This window comes from Cotesia typhae, unplaced genomic scaffold (genome assembly GCF_013202065.1).
Source record: "Cotesia typhae breed Kobodo isofemale line unplaced genomic scaffold, CoteBio_Ctyphae contig_34, whole genome shotgun sequence".
NCBI classification, from domain to species: Eukaryota; Metazoa; Arthropoda; class Insecta; order Hymenoptera; family Braconidae; genus Cotesia; species Cotesia typhae.
The window spans coordinates 844,920-869,323 of NW_027423742.1; the positions used below are offsets into that span (position 1 = coordinate 844,920).

Here is a 24,404-nt window from a genome sequence, read left to right on the forward strand (position 1 = left end):
ATTATTATGATTTTTAAAAAATGTTATTGTTACGTTCCCAAATTTTAGGTGTAATTATTTTTAAATCTAAATAATTTATTTAAGTCCAGATTTTGACCTCGTTAGAATGTCAATAGACTCCAGGTGGGTCATGTCACTGATTCCTTCGCGAAGTACTTTTTATATAATGTAATAATTCAGATTTTTGATTTATTTATAAAATATATTTTAATATTTTAACTTTTTAATTTACCTGCTTACAGGTAGGTAATGAATAGAGTGCCTGAACGCTGGTTAGCGCTCTGGGAGATTTTACCAGGGTGAGAACAGCTAATAAGCGCTCTCACCCTGGGGGTAATAGTTAGGATATATTTGGATAGAATACCCGAACGCTGGCTAGCACTCTAAGTAAAGGAACCAGGGTGGAACGCTAATAAGCGCTCTCAACCCTGGGTGAAGGTTTTAATAAGTATCCATTTTAATTGATTAACAATTAAATAGGTTTATTAAAAAGGAATTGGCAGGTTCAGCCTCGGACCAGCAGAGATTGCTCCTCAGCTAAGTCCTCGGACTGACTGCTCCAGATGGAGTCTGGAGACAAAATGTGTCTGTTATAATAATTACAATAAGTTCTTATAATGAATTTCAGCAACGTTGCATCTTAAGTTACCCTATGAGAAAATCAACGCAGTCCAAATCCCGCAACGTAGACTGTTTAGTCTACTGGGCTGTGTTGACGTTCTAGAAATCTGTTATCTCAAGGTATTTCCGTTACGAAATACCTCGGATAACAATTAAATGATGTAAATAATTATTTATTAATTTGTAAAATAAATTTATAAAATATTAAATAAATTGGAAATTTACGAGAACGTAACAGTTATTGTTATTATAATGGAAATAATTATTATTATAATTATTTATTTATTTTACTAAATGAATAGATAATAATAATAATAATAATAATAATAATAATAATAATAATAATAATAATAATAATAATAATAATAATAATAATAATAATAATAATAATAATAATAATAATAATAATAATAATAATAATAATAATTGGCCCGTGCAGTGGGCCAACTACCCACGGCATGGAAATAACTGAGTTACCACAAGATACCAACTCAGAAGTGCTCCCCACAACCGGTCCTTTTCGGATGAGGACCATTCATCAGGTGGGAGGAGCACGCCGGACCCGATGAATGATGACGACCCTGGCGCCTTAAGGACTTACTTTAAGTGGACGGAGGAACTGAGAGTCGATCTCTTGGTGTGCTACCAACGTAGCGAGCCGGGGGTGAGCGGCTATATGGCCCGGATGCACACTCTTTGGAGTGATATGGATCCGGAGCTAGCGCATTTTACGCCCAAACACCTGCGTAATTATGCCGCTCATCTTCGGCGAAATAGAAGATCGCTTGTGCCGGACAGAAGGCAGTCTAGTAGACTTTCCTTTCCGGCGCAACTACACCAAGAGCGACGCCGTTCCTCCTTGGACAACAACAATCCCTTTGTAGGACGGCAAGTAACTATATCTAAAAAGATAACTTACTCCCAACAACAGCTTGACGCGGTAAACGAAGATCTCCGTGCAAACATCCTGGAGGATTCCACCCTGCTCACTGTGAGCCAGGTTGTGTATGGTGCAGCAGTTTCGGCTTTTCCGAGAGAGAGACAATGTCTCTCGATCGAGGCAAGGTTGAAACAGCGCATCTCACAACTTGGCTTGAAAATTGACATGTCCGGAAACAGGTCTCCCGCATTCAGTGTGTGATTGAGTACGACACAACTCAAACACCATACACGCCCCGAATTCGGCGCATTGCTGCTGAACTTCGGTGGCGTCATCACACACTGAACAAGAGTACTCTTCATGTCATCAAGGAAGAGTCTCTAAATAAATTGCGGGCTCTAGTGGCTGCTAAAAAGTCATTAGAGAAAAGGCTGAAGCGGTTGGTCGACAACTCGTTGTTTCGATCCAGCCCTTCACGGTTTCTGACACCAAAGACCGATGTTACCGGGAATTATCCAACACCTGAGCGGGTGGAAGCTTTTGGACTGAGTTGTATGGAGATCAACCAAACGTGAACGCCAACACTCCAGCTCTGCACGACTTCAAAGTATTCTGTCGGGAACACCGTCGACAGAATGCTGATGAAGAGAGCCCTGCAGTCAGTGTGGATGAAGTTCGTTCAGCTCTAAATGGCAGCAAAAATTGGGCTGCCCCGGGACCAGAGGGCATTAATGTCTTTTGGTGGAAGAAGTTTACTTGTACCCACCTCCATCTGGCCCGCATATTTACATCATACATTAGAGCTGACGATCCGATTCCGGACTGGCTTGTAGAAGGGCGAACCGTACTGATACCTAAAAAGGTGACTTGTCTGACCCTAAGAATTTCAGGCCTATCACCTGCTTGAATGCGGTTTATAAAATTTTTACAAAAATTTTAAATAACCGTATCTTGCAGCAGATAGAGCCTGTATGGCAACAGATATATGAACAACGTGGCAGTAAAAGAGGCCTGTCAGGTTGCAAGGAGAACCTGATAGTGGATCGATGCGTCTTACAAGATGCGATCTACTATCAACGCAACCTGTCAATGGCTTGGATTGACTATCGCAAGGTATTTGACTCAACTCCACATGAGTTGATTTTATATCTACTCAAATGCCTGGGAGTCAATCCCGAAATAGTGGAATGCATTCGGCGTACAATGCAGCTCTGGCGAACGCGATTTCACATTGCAAGTGGAAACGCATTGCACGTAACCGGAGTTGTAGAGTACAAACGAGGGGTCTTCCAAGGCGATTCCTTGAGCCCTCTGCTGTTTTGCATTTCACTGCTGCCTATATCTGTTGCTCTCCGTAAAACTCATGGGTACTCTGTGGGGCCTCCGGGTGATCGAAACTATTCGATTACCCATCTGCTTTACATGGATGATCTGAAGTTGTATAGCGCTGATAAAGATCATCTACAAGCGGCCCTCAACATCGTAGCAGAGTACACACGAGATGTCGGAATGTCTTTTGGGTTGGACAAGTGTGCGGTCGTACATCTGGCGAGGGGTAAGTGCTCTGATACTGGTGATGATGTCGAATTAGTGGATGGGAGCGTCTTAAGAGAATTAGACGCCGGAGAGTTGTACAGATATCTAGGGATTGAAGAGCGGCGAATGCATGCCGTCTCTGAAGTCCGAACAACTCTTCGCAGCGTGTATATTAGGAGATTCCGGAAGATCTGGTCATCAGAACTTTCCGGCAAGAACAAAGTCTCAGCTACTAACATGCTCGATGTCCCGGTCCTACTTTACTCTTTTGGGGTCCTGAAATGGCCTCGAAATGAGTTGAAAGATCTCGACATCAAAACCCGTAAAGTCATCAATATGAATCAGAAAATGCACCCTAATTCATCAGTCGCCAGGATGTACCTCTCCCGGAACATCGGAGGGAGAGGATTGCAGAGCTTGGAGCGGCTTCACGATCGTTTGGTTCTGGGTTTAACATACGAGGTTGCCAATTTCACAGCAGACGAGGACGACTTCCTGATGCAATTTGTTCACAGTCATGAAAATGCGCGGAAGGGATCGTTCTTGTATAAGGCAGCAATCTACGCGGCAAATACCTTAGGTCTCGGAGAAGTAAACGCTCTCATTGAACTCCCGAAAAAGGAGTTCAAGGGCGTCGTCAGGATAGCCGAGGAGAAAAAACTCCTAGGTGAACAAATGGACAAGTCCATGCACAGCGTGTATTTCAAACACATCCGTGACCATGGCTTGTCCACCCAGCTGACATTCTCCTTCTTGAAGTCAGCTGGCCTGATGTCCGAGACCGAAGGGTTTATATTTGCCTGCCAAGATGGTGTTATCAACACTCTCGAATACCGTAGCAAGGTGCTCCAGGCGCAGCTTCCGGACACGTCCTGTCGGACGTGTAAACAACATCCGGAGACGCTGATGCACCTTTTGTCGGCATGTCCTGTGCTGGCAAGAGGTGCCTACATACAGCGTCACAATACTGCCCTGCGAGTACTCTATTATCATCTCAGATACAGCTACGGTATCGATGAGACACCAGTGCTGCCTTATCTGCCAGGAGATATTCCGCAGGTTGATGAGAATGACAGTTCCAAAATTTATTGGAACATACCATTCGCAACAACCCGGCGGATTGACCACAACAAACCTTATATTGTGCTCTTCGACAAGGTGACTCGTGACATTTATGTCATTGAGTTTTCGGCCCCAGCCGAATACAATATCTCGGCCAATGAAGAGCACAAACACCAGATATATCAGGATCTCCTGTTTGAAATTGGCAAACTCTACCCAGGTTACCGTGTCAAGCTCGTCGTTTTGGTTGTCGGCGTCCTTGGAGGGATGAAACAGTCTTTTGTGTCTTCACTTGCCAAAGCTCCAGCTTGCTCATTAAAAGCTGAGTTCTTGGCAGTTAGGATGCAGAAGGCTGTTATACTTGGTTCTCTCCGTCTCTTAAGGGAAATGACTTTGGCCTGCTGTGATCACTAATCGCCTTGTTGTGCGGAGTGTTCCAGCAGTAACGGATGGAGCTCAGGCTGGGCCCTCGGAGAATCGGACTCCGGGGATAACCCCCCTGAGCATTTAATAGCAAAATAATAATAATAATAATAATAATAATAATAATAATAATAATATTAATAATAATAATAAATAAATCTTTATTATTAGCAAAAATGCTATTTTTTTCGTACTCTATACATAAATATTTTTATGCTTTTTTCATTTTTAATTTCCGTTGGAAGACTATTGTGCCAACGAAAACCACGATAAATCAAACTTCGCTTAGCGGTGTGTGTTCTAGTGTGCTGGATTCGTAACAACTCCTTCTTTCTGGTATTATAATTGTGTTTTTCACTAGATGTTATCAATTTTTCTACCAGATTCTTTGGTGCAAGTTCTAATGACATTTTTTGTATTATGATACAGCATTTATATATCATAAGTTGTCTAATACTCATCCAGCCCAATGCCGCTAACATATCTTTAATTTTAGTATATCTATTTACATTCAAAACTATTCTCATCGCTCTATTCTGTATTTTCTGTAATGATGCTCGTTGTTGATTATTATAGTTTAACATTAAACTAGCACAATAATCAAAATGTGGACCAATTATAGCTTTGTATATTGTATTTTTAGTCCAGCAACTTACCGATTTATTCAATCTATATAAAATGTTAAACTTTTTAGCTTTTTTTTAACCTGTTTCAATTAACTGATTATTCAAAGTTAAAATATTGTCTATTTTTATACCTCAATATTTGGTTTCTTTCACTTCAATAATACTTTTTCCATTTATTTTAATATCACAACTACCCATTTTGTATTTTTTGCTTTTATCATGTAGTATCATAAATACAGTCTTTTTTACATTTATTTTCAACTGGTGCTCTTTAAGCCATACCATAAGTATATCTAAACAATCATTCATTTTAATTCCAATTTCTTTTACATTTTTCCTAGAAAAATAGAGTTTCATATCGTCCGCAAAGAGTCTGCAAACGATACCCCAGTTTTTCATTATACAAATCACTTCATTTATATAAATTATAAACAATAGTGGACCTAATTTAGAACCCTGAGGAACTCCATGTTTGACAATTTTTTCCTCAGATATACAATCATTAAATTGGACCACCTGTTTTCTATTATCTAAGTACGACCTAAACCAATTCAATACAGTGCCACCTATTCCGAATTTATTCAAAATTTTTAATAATTCATTCGTACTTATAGATTCAAATGCTCTCGCAAAGTCTATAAATACGACTCCTACATATAAACCATTATCAATATCATTTCTCCATTCTATCAAAGAGCACTGCATAGCTGTTTCACATGAGTACTCATTTCTAAAACCAGATTGTTCTTCATTTAATATTTCGTTTTCATAAATAAATGTATCTAATTGTGACTTTACTATACACTCTAATATTTGTTCAATTACTGGCAGTGTATTAATTGGTCTGAAGTCGACTATTTTAATGCTATCTTTTATTTTTTGTATTGGTACAATCTTAGCAACTTTTAGATTATCAGGTACAACTCCAGATTCTAATGATCTATTCATAATTTCTAATATAATATTCCTATTATAATTCCATAAAAGTTTTATATTTACAGAATTAACATAATTTTTATATCCCTTTCTATTATGCAAGCTCTTTATAATCTTATCTAAATTTTGAACATCCACTCTATGAAATCTATCCCACTTTAGATTATTATTATTATCACTAAATATATCATTGCATTCAATATGCCCTATTTCATTAACAATTTTATCAATACTATCAACAAAAAAACGGTTAAATTCATTGGAGATCATTAAATTGTCATTCAAAATTCTATTATTATATTCAATACTCTCAATAGTAGTATGAGCTTTTTTATTTCCTACCGTATCTTTTAATTCTCTCCAAAGAATTTTTCCATTTTTTTTATTTGCATCTATATTATTATCATTGTGTTCCCTTTTGCACTTTCTTAATTCATCTACAATATCATTTCTGAGTCTTTTATAATGAATTATATCTTCTTCAATTCCAGTATTTTTAGCTACAAAGAATAATCGATCTCGTTCCTTCATTTTTTTTATCAAATCTTTCGTGATCCATTTTTTTTTATCATTGTATGTATTGCTAAAAACTTTGTTTATCTTTGGTACAACTACATCAAGAGCGTATGTTACACTACTATTAAATTTATCAATAACTACATCTAGATCGTCATTAATATCAATCTTATATTTATCATTAAAAATATCACAAAATATATTAGTATCAAAATTATTATAGTTTCTTTTTTTAATCACTTTCAGGTTATTTTTCCGTTCTATAGTAAGATCTGAATTAATAACAGTAATATAATGATCAGACACTCTTGGTGTACGCAGCACATCAATATGCAATTCTACATTTGAAAAAACTAAATCAACTATTGTGTCCGACGTAAATGTTGATCTAGTCGGCACATTGACTAGTTGCTTTAGTCCAAGCATACCACATTCATTAACAAACTTAGACGCATAACAGTCTTTGTCGCTACTCACGTCTAAATTAAAATCGCCTACTATTATTAGTTTTCCCTTATCAATGTAGTTTTCTAACAACTGTACCATATTTTCTTTAAACTGACTTACACGATTGTTTGGTGATCTATAGACATTAGCAACGACAAGGCCATCACTTCCACCAATCTGGACCACATTAATCCAAGTTTTATCACTAATATAAGTACTATTCAGCAGTACCTTAAATTTGAAACTATTGTTAATGTATGTAATTACACCACCTGTACGATTGTTCGATGTATTTGTACGCACGTGACTGTAATTATCAAAACTAATTTCAAGGTCTATAACTTCCGATGTAATGTGTGTTTCTGTAAGACATATCACATCTGGTTCCGCAGTAAACAACCACTTTTCGAAAACATCTTTGTGTCTTATTAAACCATTTATATTTAGTACAACTATTACACATGAACTGTGACTAGTTTTTATTTCATATTCTTTTTTACTTGATTGTCAATAATTATAATTTATATTTTTTTGTGCTCTGTTTATCGCTCTTTTATAACACTCACAGTCTATGTCATTCGCACAGTGATCAGTTTTTAATCCTTCTATCTTAAAATCTTTTACCATTTTAACACAATTAACACATATTTTTGTATCCTTTGGGCAGTCTTTTTCCATATGGTTTTCTGAACATCTGCCGCATTATACTTCACTCTTACAAAATTTAGCATAATGATATAAACCCCAGCATTTAAAACATCTCAGAACACTTACACAATCAAACACACGGCATAAATTCCAATCCACCTTAATTTTTATTTTTTCTATTAAATATTTGTGTGTCATCGGATCAACCTGTATAATTATCATTCCATTTTTGTTTTTACCCATTAACTTTTTCTTAATAATTATTTTCGTTTCATTAATTTTAATTATACCATTTTGTTTTATAATCATATCAATAATTTCATTTTTATTTTGCTATTAAATGCTCAGGGGGGGTTATCCCCGGAGTCCGATTCTCCGAGGGCCCAGCCTGAGCTCCATCCGTTACTGCTGGACCACTCTGCACAACAAGGCGGTTAGTGATCACAGCAGGCCAAAGTCATTTCCCTTAAGAGACGGAGAGAACCAAGTAAAACAGCCTTCTGCATCCTAATTGCCAAGAACTCAGCTTTTGATGAGCAAGCTGGAACTTTGGCAAGTGAGGATACAAAAGACTGTTTCATCCCTCCTAGGACGCCAACAATCAGGATGACAAGCTTGACACGGTAACCTGGGTAAAGTTTGCCAATTTCAAACAGGAGATCCTGATATATTTGTCTTTTGTGCTCTTCTTTGGCTGAGATGTTGTATTCAGCCGGGGCCGAGAACTCAATGACATAAATGTCACGAGTGGCCTTGTCGAAGAGCACAATATCAGGTTTGTTGTGATCTATCCGCCGGGTTGTTGCAAATGGCATGTTCCAATATATTTTGCTACTGTCATTCTCAACAACCTGGGGAATATCTCCTGGCAAATAAGGCAGCACTGGTGTCACGTCAATACCGTAGCAATGACGAAGATAGTAGTACAGCACTCTCAGGGCAGCATTGTGACGCTGGATATATGCACCTCTCGCCAGCACTGGACATGCCGACAAAAGGTGCATAAGCGTCTCCGGATGTTGTCTACAACTCCTACAGGACGTGTCCGGAAGCTGCACCTGGAGCACTTTGCTACGGTACTCAAGAGTGTTAATGACACCATCTTGGCAGGCAAATATGAACCCTTCAGTCTCGGACATCAGGCCCGCTGACTTTAAGAAGGAAAACGTCAGCTGGATGGACAAGCCATGATCACGCACGTGTTTAAAGAACACGCTGTGCATGGACTCGTCCATCAGTTCGCCAAGGAGTAGTTTTTCCTCGGCGTTCCTGATGACGCTCTTAAATTCCTCCTTTCGGAGTTCCATAAGAGCGTTTATTACTCCAAGACCAAGGGTTCTTGCCGCATATATTGCTGCCTTATACAAGAATGACCCCTTATGCGCATTTTCATGTTTATGTACAATTTGCATAAGAAAGTCATCCTCGTCTGCAGTGAAATTGACAACTTCGTGTGTTAAACCCACGACCAAACGGTCGTGAAGCCGCTCCAAACTCTGCAAACCTCTCCCACCGATGGACCGGGAGAGGAATTATCTGGCGACTGATGAATTGGGGTGCATGCTCCGATTCATATTAATGATCTTACGGGTTTTGATGTCGAGATCTCGTAAATCCTTTCGGGCCCATTTCAGGACACCGAAAGAGTATAGTAAGACTGGGACAGCGAGCATGTTAGTAGCTGAGACTTTGTTTTTGCCGGAAAGTTCGGAGGACCAAATTTTCCGGAGTCTCCTAACATACTCGCTCTGGAGAGTTGTTCGGACTTCAGAGACCGCATGCATGCGGTGCTCTTCCATTCCTAGATATCTATACAACTCCCCGGCGTCTAATTGTCTTAAGACACTCCCATCTACTAACTCGACATCATCACCAGTATCAGAGCACTTACCCCTCGCCAGATGTACGACCGCACACTTGTCCAACCCAAAAGACATTCCGACATCTCGTGTGTACTCTGCTACGATGTTGAGGGCTGCTTGTAGATGATCTTCATCAGCACTATATAGCTTCAGATCATCCATGTAAAGCAGATGGGTGATCGAATATTTTCGATCACCCGGAGGCCCCACAGAGTACCCACGAGTTTTACGGAGAGCAACAGATATAGGCAGCAGTGAAATGCAAAACAGCACAGGGCTCAAGGAATCGCCTTGGAATACCCCTCGTTTGTACTCTACAACTCCGGTTACATGCAATGCGTTTCCACTTCCAATGTGAAAACTCGTTCGCCAGAGCTGCATTGTACGCCTAATGCATTCCACTATTTCGGGATTGACTCCCAGGCATTTGAGTAGATATTTTTTTTTTATTTATTGCATTAAAGATCCCTATGTTCTTAGCAAGAGAGCGCCACATAAATACATAAAATAATAAACAATTTTTTTTTTAGTTCAGTTTAATTAATTAGATTATATAACCTTAAGCTCAGTAGGACTAGTAGACAAATATTAAACACCTTGGAGAATAATCCTGGAGACTTCTGGAATTCCTGGGTAGACTTCTTTCATAGATTAAGAGCCCATGCTCTTAATTTGGCACATTTGATTACAAAGTTGATAAAATCGGTTGAATTTTTTGGGCTGGTGGGGCCAAGAATGGCTGTAGGCGGGTCGGTTTCTAGTTGACTTTGCGTGTACTGAGTTCGCAGTCTTGAAAACATTCGACACTCGAAAAACATGTGGTTCATGCTATCCGCTTCGCTTGAGCTGCAGAGCTGGCATTTGGTGTTAGGCGTGAACTGAAGTAAGATTCCTTTCGTTATAAGGCGACAGCAGTATTTGTTGGACAGTCTTATTTGTGCTAAAATGCGTTTGGTGGACAGTGGGTTATTTTGCATGAGATAGTTAGCTGGCGCATACTGGCGAATTCTGGATAGTTGGAACTCGAGAGACTTAGTCTGACTCGCATCGTTGTAGTCTTTACTGAGGAGTAGCGTTGGAAAATTATCTCAGTTCTTGCTTCCCAGATGTGTGCCTCAGGGGTCTCAAGTAAATCCAACGAGTCGCATTCCTGCAAAAATTCTCTCAATTGGGTAATCCATTTGAAAGGCGAAACGGTAGTAGAGTTTTTGGCAAGCTCGAGCAAGCGACGTAAACAGATTTTATGTAAAGAAGAGTCTTTCGCACCTAGTGTCTTAATCGTCCAGCGCCACGCACAGAGCATTGCTTTGTATGCAACAGGCTTGAGACCAAATTCTAGGCGAATGGCCCAGTCAGCATTGTTTTTGGGCAGGTTGTACAGTTTCTTGAAGAAAAACGTCTGGGCTGATTCTAAGGAGTTCCTATACCTAAGTCCCCAGGAAGGAAAGGCATAGAGAAGAACAGATTCTACCATGCTGTCATATAATTTCACAAAGGCATCAATTGAGTCGCATTTGGCTTTGGCAAGGATGGAAATAGATGAGCAGGAAGCACACTTCGCTTTGTTCAATGCGTTTCTAAGAGCGTTAAGTCCCTTTGTTGAGGAAGAGACCATTACACCCAGATAAAGATAGGATTTGACAATCTCTATTGGTTTGTTTTTGTAGAGCCTGAATTTTACTGGGCACTCTTTCAATCTTCCAGCAGCCTTAAAGATCACAATCTTGGTTTTATTTACGTTGACTGAGAGTCCGTTGATATCACAGTATTCCTCCAGTGCTTTTAACTTGCGTTGCAGGTCTACATAGGAATGCGCAAAAATGACAGTGTCATCAGCATAAAGAAGGAGTAAAATGTCCGTGATTCCATCTATATTCAGTCCATATAAGCCCTGCGATCGGAAGAAATTTTCAATGTCGTGTAGAAAAAGTAGAAATAAATCAGGGCTCAGTGCTTCCCCCTGAAGTACGCCTTCAGTTACGTCGAATTTCGCAGAGAGCTCCCCAGCCGACTTGATCTGTATCGTTGCTTGGTCGTATAGCGACTTTACTGTTGCAATAAATTTGGAGCTAATCTGTAGTTGATGTAGCTTTTGCCATAGTCGATTATGAGGGACAGAGTCAAATGCTCTGCGAAAGTCAACGAAGATACCGTAAATTTCCCTCCCGTCATTGTGGCGATATTGAATTTGAATGGCACTGAGTAATGTAAAAATAGCATCAGTGCAGCTGCGTCCAGCTCGAAAGCCCAATTGACACTCGGGTAACACATTTTGATTATTGACCCAAATGAGCAGTCTCTTTTTAAGAATAGTGGTGAATATCTTAGTTACAGTGTTAACTAGTGCGATGCCGCGATAATTCAGGGGATCCTTTTTATCGCCTTTCTTATGTAACATGGTCATCAGGGAATTGGTCCATGTATTAGGAACCTGCTCCGTTTCTAAGACTTTGTTCAGAATGATTCTGAGAACCTCCTTGTGATCTCCAGTAAGAGATTTATAAAGTTCGTTGGTCAGGAGGTCAGGTCCCGGGGATTTGCCAGATTTTAGCACAGAGAGAGTATTATTCAATTCGGCAAAGGAGATTTCGGCGTCGAGAGTATCATTGAGGATGCGCTCCGATGGGAGGCTCGAGATTATTCTAGGTTGGTATATTGTGCTATATAAATTATTCCAATCAGTTATGGGAATAGAGGAGTAGGAACCTCCTTTGTAACTAAATTTTTTGACAGCAGCCCAGAATTTCGATGGCGCAGAGATGTTGGCAAAGGCTTCTTTAATTTGCTGAATGTAGTCTTTTCTTTTGTTCTTGCAAAGGTCTGTATAGTTTTTTATAGTTCGCAACTTCTTGTCTGGTGGCATGATTAAAGTTCTTTTTTTTGCTTTTGAGGAGAGATCTGCGGAAATTCCTTTTCGCTTCTTTGCAGCAGGTATCGAACCAAGGGTTGCGATACAGAGAGACGTTGGCATTAAAGCATGATACTTTAATCATCCCGGTATTTTCCGCGGCGATGAAAATTGACTGTTGTAGCCAGTTGTACAGATCATCAGGTTGCGCCTCTGATTGATTGCTCGGCAATCGCGTAGAGTACAGTTGGATCTGGAATTCATTTTTTAATTTTTCATCCCATTTAATTTTGGTGATGTTGCAAGTAGGCGCTGTGCCGTAAGATTCAGGCTTGGAGTTAGAGCTCACTTGTATTGATACACAGACGGGTCTGTGGTCAGATAGTGAGGGTTCGAGTATAACTTCCAGATCCAAAATGTAATGGAGTGACGAGGTATTTGCCCATACTAAATCAATTATTGATGTGCCGTGAAAATCATAAGTAGGCTGCGCTGGGGAGTCACTGTTAGTTCTTCCATTTAGTAGAACAAAATCATTGTCCAGCATGAAATCCAGGAGTTGGTGACCCCTATCACATTCAGCAGAATCCAGGCTTGTTCTTGCACTGTGTATATGGAGTCCAAGAAACATCTCGGATGGCCAGGGGTTTAAGTGACCAACTCGTGCATTCATGTCACCGCCTATAATAAACAGATCATGAGTGTATGTTGCTTTAATGGAGTCAATGAGAACTTGTAGAGAGCTTAAGAGACTATGAAGTACAAGGCATTTGCGAAAATATACAGACCCAAGTATAATAATAGTGTTACCGATTTCAACTTTATTGAAGATCCATGACGGTGACTTTGCAAGAATTGTAGCGTTATATCTGTTATTAATTGCTGTAACTAGCCCACCGCTGGCACGACCCACAGCATGTTCCCTAACCGCATCTGACCAGAAGTTGTGATACTTTTCTAAGAATCGGAGATTGAGAGGCAGCGTAGTCCAGGTTTCGCAGACGGCTATAATGTCTGAGTACTTACGGAGTGAGCTGAATACAAGGTTGGAGTAGCCATGAAGGTTCCAGAAGGTTATCTTTACTAGTTCTACTGAGCTATTATCTAGTTTTCCAACGGAACGTTCTCGTAATCCATTTGGATAGTAGTAGCGTTGGATGAGTTTTTGCTTAAAAGGACAAAAGTATCTTGTGCATCGCTCCAGATAAAGGTCTGGTTGTCTATTATCACTTTATTACCTTTTCTGGCGACTTTTTTGCCTTCTGAGTAGTTTTGTTTACAGAATTGTCTACACTGCCAATCAATATATTGTTCTTTGCTTGTGCGGTCCGGGTTAATAAAAATTTTAGTGCCTGTGAGTTTGTTTTTTTTGGTTTTCAAAATTGTAGATTTCAGATAGGGGACCAAGAGATCCACTAGGATATAGTTGCGAAGCTTTTTAACTATGATATTAGAGCAATCGATGTTAAAGTTGGAGGTTAGAAAATGTTTGACTTCTTGGGAGTGGTTATTGGAGCTCAGTGTGAGTCCAGCAATTGTTATTTTTGTTTTTTTGTTTTCCATCTCCAATTGCTCAACTTTGTTTATTAGGAAGCTGATCTTTTTATTTAAAGGCCCCTCTGCTGAGGTAAGGATTGCAGGTCGGTTCTCCATGGATGAGACTAGATTCTTAAGACCTTCAATTTGGTTAATTTTAACCGTATTTTCTTCCAGAATAGTAATACGCTTGGAGAGATCAGTTTTTGTGCCTGAGATTTCTTTTTTGAGATTGCTCAGGTTTTCTTCAAGCTTGGCGAAAGCTGCTTGGTCCTTCATTAGGTTGCTTTCACGTTTATTCTTGAGTTCAGTATGCTTGAGGTCTTGTTCAGCTCTGAGAGCCGTGATTTCATTTAAAATCCGAGCCATCACGTCAGGGTCCGGCTGGACAACGTTGGCATCGAAACTCATATTGTTGTTGGGCTTTTCCGACGTTCTCGCAGGCAGGGAGTTATTTTCTACGCTGGAAGACTCTTGTGTTTCAGTGTCAGCCGTACCCAAGGGCCTGCTGGGCTTAAGTGGCGTTTTACCGGCTTGGAAAGCCTTTTTGTTCACGCTGACAGGTGAATTCAAGATGTTGTTTACCTTTTTCGGCGTTATTAAAGAGTGATCTCTGTTTTCCGAGTTAAAGGCTTCTTCACTGCTGCGCTTTCTGTTTTTGTCAAGAAATCCCGTGATAGAAGGGCAAGAAGTCGCTTCAGCCTTTTCTCTAATGACTTTTTAGCAGCCACTAGAGACCGCAATTTATTAAGAGACTCTTCCTTGATGACAAGAAGAGTACTCTTGTTCAGTGTGTGATGACGCCACCGAAGTTCAGCACCAATGCGCCGAATTCGGGGCGTGTATGTTCTTTGAGTTGTGTCGAACTCAATCACACACTGAATGCGGGAGACCTGTTTCCGGGATATGTCAATTTTCATGCCAAGTTGTGAGATGCGCTGTTTCAACCTTGCCTCGATCGAGAGACAATGTCTCTCTCTCGGAAAAGCTGAGACCGCTGCACCATACACAACCTGACTCACAATGAGCAGGGTGGAATCCTCTAGAATGTTTGCACGGAGATCTTCATTTACCGCGTCAAGCTGTTGTTGAGAGTAAGTTATCTTTTTAGATATATTTACTCGCCGTCCAGCAAAGGGATTGTTGTTGTCCAAGGAGGAACGGCGTTGTTCTTGGTGTAATCGCGCCGGAAAAGAAAGTTTATTAGACTGCCTTCTATCCGGCACAAGCGATCTTCTGTTACGCCGAAGATGAGCGGCATAGTTACGGAGGTGTTTGTGCGTAAAATGCGCTAGCTCCGGATGCATATCACTCCAAAGAGTGTGCATCCGGGCCATATAACCGCTCACCCCCGGTTCGCTACGTTGGTAGCACACCAAGAGATCGACTCTGAGTTCCTCCGTCCACTCAAAGTTGGTCCTTATAGCGCCAGGGTCGTCATAATTCATCGGGTCCGGCGTGCTCCTCCCACCTGATGAATGGTCCTCATCCGAAAAGAACCGGTTGTGGGGAGCACTTTTGAGTTGATGTATTGTAACTCAGTTATTTCCATGCAGTGGGTAGTTGGCCCACTGCACTGGCTACGTCGTTCGCCTGCAGACCTGATGTTATGTTCTGCGTTTCCCGCGATGCGCCGCTTGGAGGCCACGTAGCAAGCACCGCTTATTATTATTATTATTATTATTATTATTATTATTATTATTATTATTATAAAAAGAAGTCTACTTCCATTTTGGCTGCCGAATAGCCTTTTTTCTTTCCGAAGGCGCCACGCGTAAACTGCAACAGCTGACCAGTTTTCCTCTTTTTCGATTATATAAGTCACCACGCTGGGGGGGGGGGAGAGCCTGGCGCCTATGATCTCTTCGGTGCTGCTTCTGTAGTCCTTCTACCGAGGACACTCGAAAAATGTGTGTTCGGCGTTGTCAATTTTGTCCGAGCAATATTTGCATGTCGGTTTGTCGTGTACTTTTATTCTGAAGAGATAGTCATTGAATCGGTCATGTCCTGTCAAGAGCTGGGTCAGAAAAAATTCCGTGTCCCCTTGTTGTCGATAGAGCCAGACATTTATGTCCGGAATCAGTGCGCGCCGTCCATCTGCCCGTCTCCCCTAACGTCCATCGGTGTTGCCACTCCTGTTGCATTTCCTTTTTTATTCTCGTCTTTGTCTCCTTGGAGTTGTCGCCATTTCTTTTAGCGTCATAGAGCTTGGCCCTTTCAAACGCTAATAAGACGACAGGCGTAGCTTCCGCAATGACTAGTACTGCCGCTTCAAATACGGTGCGGTATGCGCAGGTAACCCTGAGAACACCTCGTCGCTGAACCGCTGCTATCTTATGCCGGTAGGTCTTTTGCTTTAAAATATCCGCCCATATCTCAGCTCCGTAGAGCAATACTGAGTGGACTGTTTCCAAAAGGACCCTTCTCTTTTTGGTCCGTGATCCTGTTGTATTCGTCATGATCCTTGATAAACTGGATACCGTCTTGTTGGTACTAGTGCATGCATTGTCGAGGTGTTCCCGGAAAGAAAGTTTCTCGTCAATTACCACTCCCAGATAGCGCAATGCTCGTGTAGATGTCAATGTTGCTTCGCCCGTGTCGACGACAAAAGGTTTTGTTAACCACTTATGTCCGGTCAGGACGAGCAGCTCAGTACTTTGCTTGGCGAGTTTCAGGTGGTGTTTCTTAAGCCAATTTTCCACGGTATCAATGGTTTCTCGAACCAGTATTTCCGCCTCCTCGGCACTGTCCACTACAATTGTAGCTGCTACGTCGTCTGCAATGCCCGTGAGTTCAACCTGCTTTGGTAGCGAAATTTTCAGAAGCTCATCGTAGTCAGCATTCCATAAATCGGCCCCCATAACTGAGCCTTGAGGAACGCCAGCAGATACGTCGTGTTCCTGTGGGCCTTCCGTCGTTTCCACAATCAGCCTTCTCTCATCGAGGTAGTCGTCGATTATTGTCAAATTTTCTGGTTTCACTTTAAACTTGTGCTCCAGGGCATCTACAATTTCCTCCCAATTCGCGATATTGAAGGCATTTTTAACGTCAAACGTGAGAAAAAGGCACACCTGGCGAGCTTTAAAGCTACCAGTCCATGCTTCCCGTACCGACTTTGTGACTTTTTGAATCGCGCCGATTGTCGATCGACCTTTTCAAAAGCCATATTAGTATATACATTCAAATTTGTGATAGGAACTTCAGGTTGTGTTGTATCCATAACGAGATTAAGTATCCATTGTATTAATGTAAGCTAGCAGGCAAATATAGATAAGCTTACGTTTAGCCATAAGGAATTTATCATATCCTCATACGTAAGTTTGATAAATTTAAGCCAACAAGATCAATTGCTCTGTATGTAACGTATCAGACTTAATATTTTTAATAGCGTTTGCGAATGACTTGACAAAAAAATTGGGAATTTCAATGTATTATCTCTGATATGAGTGACGTTAGCGAAATAAACACTAATCGCGACTAATTAGAAGTTGACGTTAAACTTATTTGTATGAATTGATGGAAGTGGATCAACATTTTTTTATGGACTTTCACAATTTGGAGCATATTTCGAGATTAATAAAATTTTCCAACATACCGTAGTATTCTAAGGAACTGTATGAAAGAGTGGAGTATAGAAGACAATAAATATATAGAGAAAAGAGATTTTCAAGCATTTGTGCATCCAAATCTGCCTAAAAATTGTTTGTGAAGAAAATGAAAGTATGCTTCAAGCCCGTCAATCATCGCTCGGAAGTCTAACTTTTTCAATCTAAATTCAGAATAAATCATACTTAAATACATAAAAGACTACATGAACAAAATAATCATTTTCTCTTTATGTACGAAGTTTTATACCTTTCTACTAGCTTTTTCAATAACATTTTCTTCAACTTTATCAGTGTTATCATCGTCACATGAGTCGTCATCCTCGGAATCAGTAAATTGCATAAAAGCTCTCTTAAAAATAAATAGATAAATTTGTAATATATAAAAAAGAATAAAATTATGTTACGATATAATAAAACATAAAATTAGATCGCTGTACGTCAATACCTTTTTCTCCTCTTTATTACTAGTATTTGCAAAATCATTATCCTCATTACTGCTCAACTTCAACGTTTTATCGATTTCTTGTTCATCGGATTCCTTATAACAATTCAGAATAATTGCACAAAATCAATGTCAATAATGCATTAATGTCTGAATATATTTTTTTTGCCCTTCGGGCGGAAAGTAGCAACTTTCGTCCCGCTGCGCTAAACAAAGTTGCCGCTTTCCGCCTTCGTCGGACAAAAAAAATAGTATACAGCCCTTCGGAAGTAAAAAAGAAAACCTCAGATCACATGTTTGTTGACCTCGGCTTCGCCTCGGCAGACAATTACATGTGATCTGAGGCTTTTCTTATTTTCCTTCCCAAGGGGTGTAATATACTATTGAATAAATTGGTCATATAAAAACTAAAATTTTTTTTTTATTTTTTTTCTTTATTTATTTATTAGATTGCTTATCAAGCATAGCTTACAGCAATATGTATGTTACATATTAAGACTAGATTAAATTGCACGAACATGTATAAAAGGTTATTCTTAGTAGCAATTAATGTAGCATAGAACAGTCAAAGATTCAATAGATAATATAATGAATATAAATAAAAGAGCTCCATAGTAGCTCATATTAGTATGTGCAATAAGGATAAATATTTACTGTAGGAAGTAGTAAATATCTGGGGAGGAGGATAGTATTTTGAGTTTATGTGTTTAGGCAGAAGGCTCTGAGTCTCATAGAGCGAGCTAGGTAGAGATAAATTGATGTAGCAGACGAGATATCCAAGTTGCCGAGAAGAGTATACAACTGGTCGGCGTCGTTGGTCATGGAATCGGAGGTGACTAATAGGGGAATTATAAAGTGTTCTCTGTACGGCTTATATTTAGGGCATTTAAAAAAAAAAAGTACTAGAGACTCTTTTGCACACAGGTTGCAGATAGAGCAGGGCTCTTGGGGATTTATGTGATAGTTGAATTTGCTAAAAATAAATTTGACGTAGTGATTGTTAGCTAATCTAACCTGAGCTAAGACTCTCACAATATATATTGGATTATTTACAATATAGTTTGCAGTACCAGAGCCCAACAACCTGGGGAGTGATACCTGACAGGAGGTTTATATCTTATGATGTCGAGATCAGAGAGTCTGAGATGGACGGAGTACAGTTTAGTAATTGCAGATATCTTACTTCTCCAGTATGCACTAGACAAGTTACTCCAGATGGAAGATAGAGCATTACAGAAGTTTAAAATGAGTCTGAGTTGAGTAACCCAATTGTATTTTTAGTCAATTGTAGTGTTGTTTGAGAGCTGGAGAAGTCTGAGAAAGCAGATTTTAGGGATGCGATGATTCCCCATGTCAAATACTTTACAAATCCATTTAAGTGCTAATCTTAAGACCCTGACCTTTACATTTGATATTGCTAATTCATGTTTGAGCACTGCACTGAGAGTACTGAGAGGAAGAAGGAGGAGTCTTTTGAAGAATTGCAGTTGAGATTGTTCGAGAATGCCGAGATAACGCAACCCCCACATATGTGAAGCATACAGAAGGGTGGATGCAACGATACTATCATAAATCCTGAGAGTGCCCTCCCAAGACTCGGCGCCGATACTTGCTAACGTGGAGATAGCTGCACCAGAGGCTAACCGAGCTCTTTAGGCAGCTGCTCTGGCCGCAGACAACCCCAGCGACGAGCCCGGGAAAGGGACACCCAGGTACATATAGTGATCTGATCATTCAACTGTGTCGTCTCCAAAAAGCAACCTCGTTTCCTCCCTTGGGCCGCCCTTTCTAAAATGTACACATTTAGTTTCCTCTATGTTTACAGTGAGAGAGTTTTTATTACAGTAATCCCTTAGTATTGTAAGCTTTCTCTTAAGATCGATTATCGTGTTAGCAAGAATAACTAGATCATCAGCATATAATAACATAATGAGATCAGTAACACCATTGATTCGAACTCCAGATACGCTTTTGCCTTTAAAATAATCAACTATGTCATAAATATACAGTACAAATAAAATTGGGTTAAAAATCTGTCCCTGAAGAATTCCTTCCGTGACCTCAAAAGACTCCGAGAAGGCATTGCCGACCTTCACTTGTAATTTGGCCTTGTCATAAAGGTTTTCTAAAATTCTAATCAGCTTAGGGCTGATACCAAGAGTGTGTAGCTTTCTCCAGAGGGCATCATGAGGCACGGAGTCAAAGGCTCTTCTGAAATCTACAAAAAGACCATACAGACAGCCATTTTTATTACAGAGTTTCAGTTGTACAGCAAAGAGTAGAGCAAAAATGTTATCGTCACAGCTTTTATTCGCAGTGAAACCCGCCTGCTCATCAGGCAAGACCCCAGTGCGGTCAATCCACTGTATCAGTCTGTTTTTCAGCGCAGCAATAAAAATTTTAGTAACTACATAGACCATAGCAAGTCCCCGATAATTGTTAGGGTCAGATCTATCTCCTTTCTTGTGTAACATAAACATAGCCATACGAGCCCAGTCATCGGGGACTTGCTCGGTGTCCAAAACTTTGTTAAACAATCATTGAATGAAAAGAAGCCAGTTGCTAGGGAAATTTTTGTAAAATTCAGCAGTGATTGAGTCCATATTAGGGGCCTTACCATCTTTAATAGAAGAAATGCTCCCAGTGATCTCATCAAATGTAAACATATTGTCCAGAACCGGGTCAACCTCACCAAAGTATATGCTGTTGTCCAATATCCTTGGTGGGAAATTATTTTTATAAAACTCATTCCATGTTCCAAGAGGGAGCGGCGGCGGGTGTGATTGCCTTCTAAAGTTATTAAATGTTCGCCAAAATTGTACGCAACTATTTACATCGGAAAATCGTCGAACAATTTGGAACTTGTACGCTGTGGATTTGGATTTTAGGAGATGCTTGTAGTTTTTCTTGAGGTTCAGGTATTCGAAAAAGCTAGAAGGGGAGAAGCTATTTGCTTTGGTTGTTTTTAGGGCCAGATTTAGATGTTTCTTAGCAATGGCACAGTCTGTTAAATCAAGGTTTGTTCAGTCTAGGCTTGGTGTTTTTAAGTTGCATTTTGGACACGCCAAGTGCCTTGGCTGAAGAGCTAATTGCTTCTGTGAGATTTGAGCTGAGGAGGACAGAGCTGTCGTGTTCGAACGAAACTTTTAGATGTAGTGACCTTAACATGTCCTAATAGTACCTGGGTTGAAGATTTTGTTTCCATAACAGCTTGTCGTGAGGAGAAGGACTGGAGTGGGGAGTCAAAGCAGGAGATGAATGGGTAGGAAAGTCTAGAGTGAGGAGGACAGGAAAGTGGTCAGAGGCAGTGGGAGAGGATATGACTCGCAGGTCGGTCACGTATGACACTCCAAGCAGGTTAGCCCAAACAAGTTCAATCACAGATTTACCTAATGAAGAACAATAAGTAAATTACGCAGGAGAGTTAATGGTGCTCTCCTGTTTGATAAAATGAAGCCGTTAGCTTCACAAAAGTCGGTTAATAGAGAGCCCCTGAGGGAGCAGAGAAAGTCTAAAGAGGTGTGATGAGGGAGTAAGGAGCTGCCAGAAACAGCGGCGTCATGGATGGCACCTTGAGCGCCAACCAGTGTGTTGAAGTCGCCTACCAAGACAATAAGATCGTGATGATGTGAAGCTAAGACTTCGCACAAAGTAGCTTGTAACATGTCCCGTATGTAGGGAAGCGATAGCGCAGGGCAGAAGTAAACATTACACAGTACAAAGCTCCAATCGTCCGACGAAACTCTAGCAAAAATCCACCAAGGTGTTACATCTAAAGGCTCAAATTTAAATCTTTTGCTTATGCCAATTAAAATGCCACCACTAGCCCTACCAACATCATGCAACTTGAAAGCCTGTGAACAGATTAAATTATGACTATTGAATTCATTGGGAAGCTTGACTGGTATGGTTGACCAGGTTTCATTTAGACAAAAGATATCAAACTTATTTAAAGAATACCAACTACTAATATTACCTAGCCCGTGACAGTTCCAAAATACTATCCTCAAATTCAGTTTTTTGGAGGGTTAAGGAGGGACGGTGATGAAGTAGAGCTGCGACGCGTGTTGAAGTGATTGGAACCTGATTGAGGTGGCGGAACTTCGATGGAAGCGATGGTAAAGTCCGTTAAAGTCCATGGGAGATGGAGAGGAAGTTCGAGAGACACTTGCGGGATGCTTATTAGCCATGGCACGTTGTTGCCTGACTTTCTGTCTAGCCTCGAATTCGGCTCTACGTTCATCTGGAGTCCGGTCGTGGTCGATATAGATCTTCTTCGATCCTAGACTTTTTTTCTTCCTCATTATCTCAGTTTACAGGGCCAGAGACGTTATTTTGGCCTTGATCATATTACCAGAGTTGCCTATCAGGATTGCATGTTCGACACTGTGTGATATGTCGAAGTTCTCACGCAAAAAATTGTCAGTGAAAGTGCTTAGTCTGCGCCTAGGAATGTGGGTAGCGTCCATACCTTTAATTATAATTTTGGTTTGCCGGCATTGTTTGTCAAATGCTTCTAGTTTTTTATCTAACTTTACCAGATGACCTCTGACGGTACTGTCAACTATTGGCGTCGAGTTAAAATGTGGCCTGAACTGTTGAGAAGTTTTGGATTCATCGTCATTTAGTAATTTTGTTTCTAGACTTTTAAGTCTTTCGTCCATATCAGTCAATTTGAAGTTATACGATGAGTCGTTTTCAGATATTTTCGAAGACATGTCCTGAAGAGCATCAGCATTGGATTTTTTAATTTCAGCTATCCCAGTTTTGAGCACCTCAATGATTGACAATTTATCCTCAATTATTTGCTGGATTTTAACTGAAAGAGCATCTACTATTCCTTCCTGTAAACAGGAAAGAGTGGAAGGATCAAGTGTAAGTCTCTTTTTTAGAGGTTGAGTTTCACCATTGTCAGAGAGATCCTCGAGGTCTCGGTTTCTCTTCTTGTTATGATTGTAAAGCAAATCAATCGGAGATCCCAAAACGTTGATGTTTAATTTATTCCAAGACTCCGCCAGTGTTTTGCGTCCTTTGTGTATTGGTTGGTTTTGAGACAGAGACTGGAATTTAGATTGGTGTAGCTGCTGCTCTCTAGCGTTGTTAGGTGGAAGCGGCTGCTCAACTAAGTCAGCAGAGTGAGAGAGGTTGGTTTTAACAAAGGATGCCATTATTATGTATAGTATGCAAAAACCAAAGCCCACAGCAAAACAACCAGTCTGATTATACAAAAAATTACAGTTAGTACACGAATCAAAGTCACAGTAGATATGGCGATATGAACAGCTAGATATTATTCATCGAAAAGAGCCAAGCACTTAAATTACGACCACCTTTAAACGTCCAAAATAGCAAATCAAACGACAGAGCACAATACACACGTCCAGCACTTAAGCGGCCATCTTGCCAATAAACTAAAAAGTAAAATTTTTAGAGCAATGATTTTTGTTTTTAAGGATATTTAAACCTTGATAACTAATGAATGCTATAAGCTCATTGTCTACTTTTATTGTGAATAAAAGTAAGTGCTTTTATTTAAAAAAAAAACGCTCTATAAAAAAGCTTTAATTTTCATACATTAATGTATATTTAGATTAAAAAGTACTTACTATTAAACTATCAATTTATGAAATCTGCTTTTGCATTCGTTTGAAAAATATTTTCCATTCTTCGTCTTCCCCTCATATTATATTCGTAGATTCTATTGGATTAATTAATTGACTTACGCTTAATAAATATTATTCTTTATTAAATATTCCAAATCCTCAAGTATGCTGGTACTCAAAAAAAGACTTATGATACTAAGATGAAAATTAAACAATAAAGCTCATCTTAGAATATGACCTTCGTATTTATCTGTAGAATAAGTATGTTAAGTTTGAAAATGATCCATAATGAGTTAGCAACGCTAATTTCGTATCCAATCCAAGTTATTTTTGGATTTTTACATTCATTCTAATGAAATTTACTTCCATTTCGGCTGCCGAATAGCCTTTTTTTACAGTGTAATAACTGAGTGATAGGTAAATTTTCGAATTGATTATTTTTGATAATTTAGAGGGAAAAATTTTAATTTTTCAATGATTTGTAACGGGTTTTATCTTAGTGAAAAATAGTCGTATCGAAGATTTAAGAAAACAAAATTTGAAGCTTCAGCATTTTAACTCTTGAAAGTTTTAGCTAAAAATTTTAAAAAGTCTCATTGCACAAAAAAAAATTTTTCGAAATTTTTATTTTTAATTTTCTCGGTTTACGGGCTTTAAGAATTTTTTTTAAACTAGAATTAATTTCGTAAAAAATCTGTCATCTCATTTGAAATACAAATTTTTTTCAGTTCTATTTGATTTATGTGGTGGGTCAGTCAAACAAAAATTTTTTAAGTCCGTGAACCGAAAAAAAGAAAACTCAAAATTAGG

At 39.6% G+C, this 24,404-nt stretch overlaps 1 protein-coding gene across 1 annotated transcript in view; it reads left to right on the plus strand.

Annotated features, from left to right (window-relative positions):
- LOC141526507 (uncharacterized) overlaps nt 1-24,404 on the plus strand; it is a 1,028,588-nt gene that overhangs the window by 422,790 nt on the left and 581,394 nt on the right. The window lies entirely within an intron of this gene.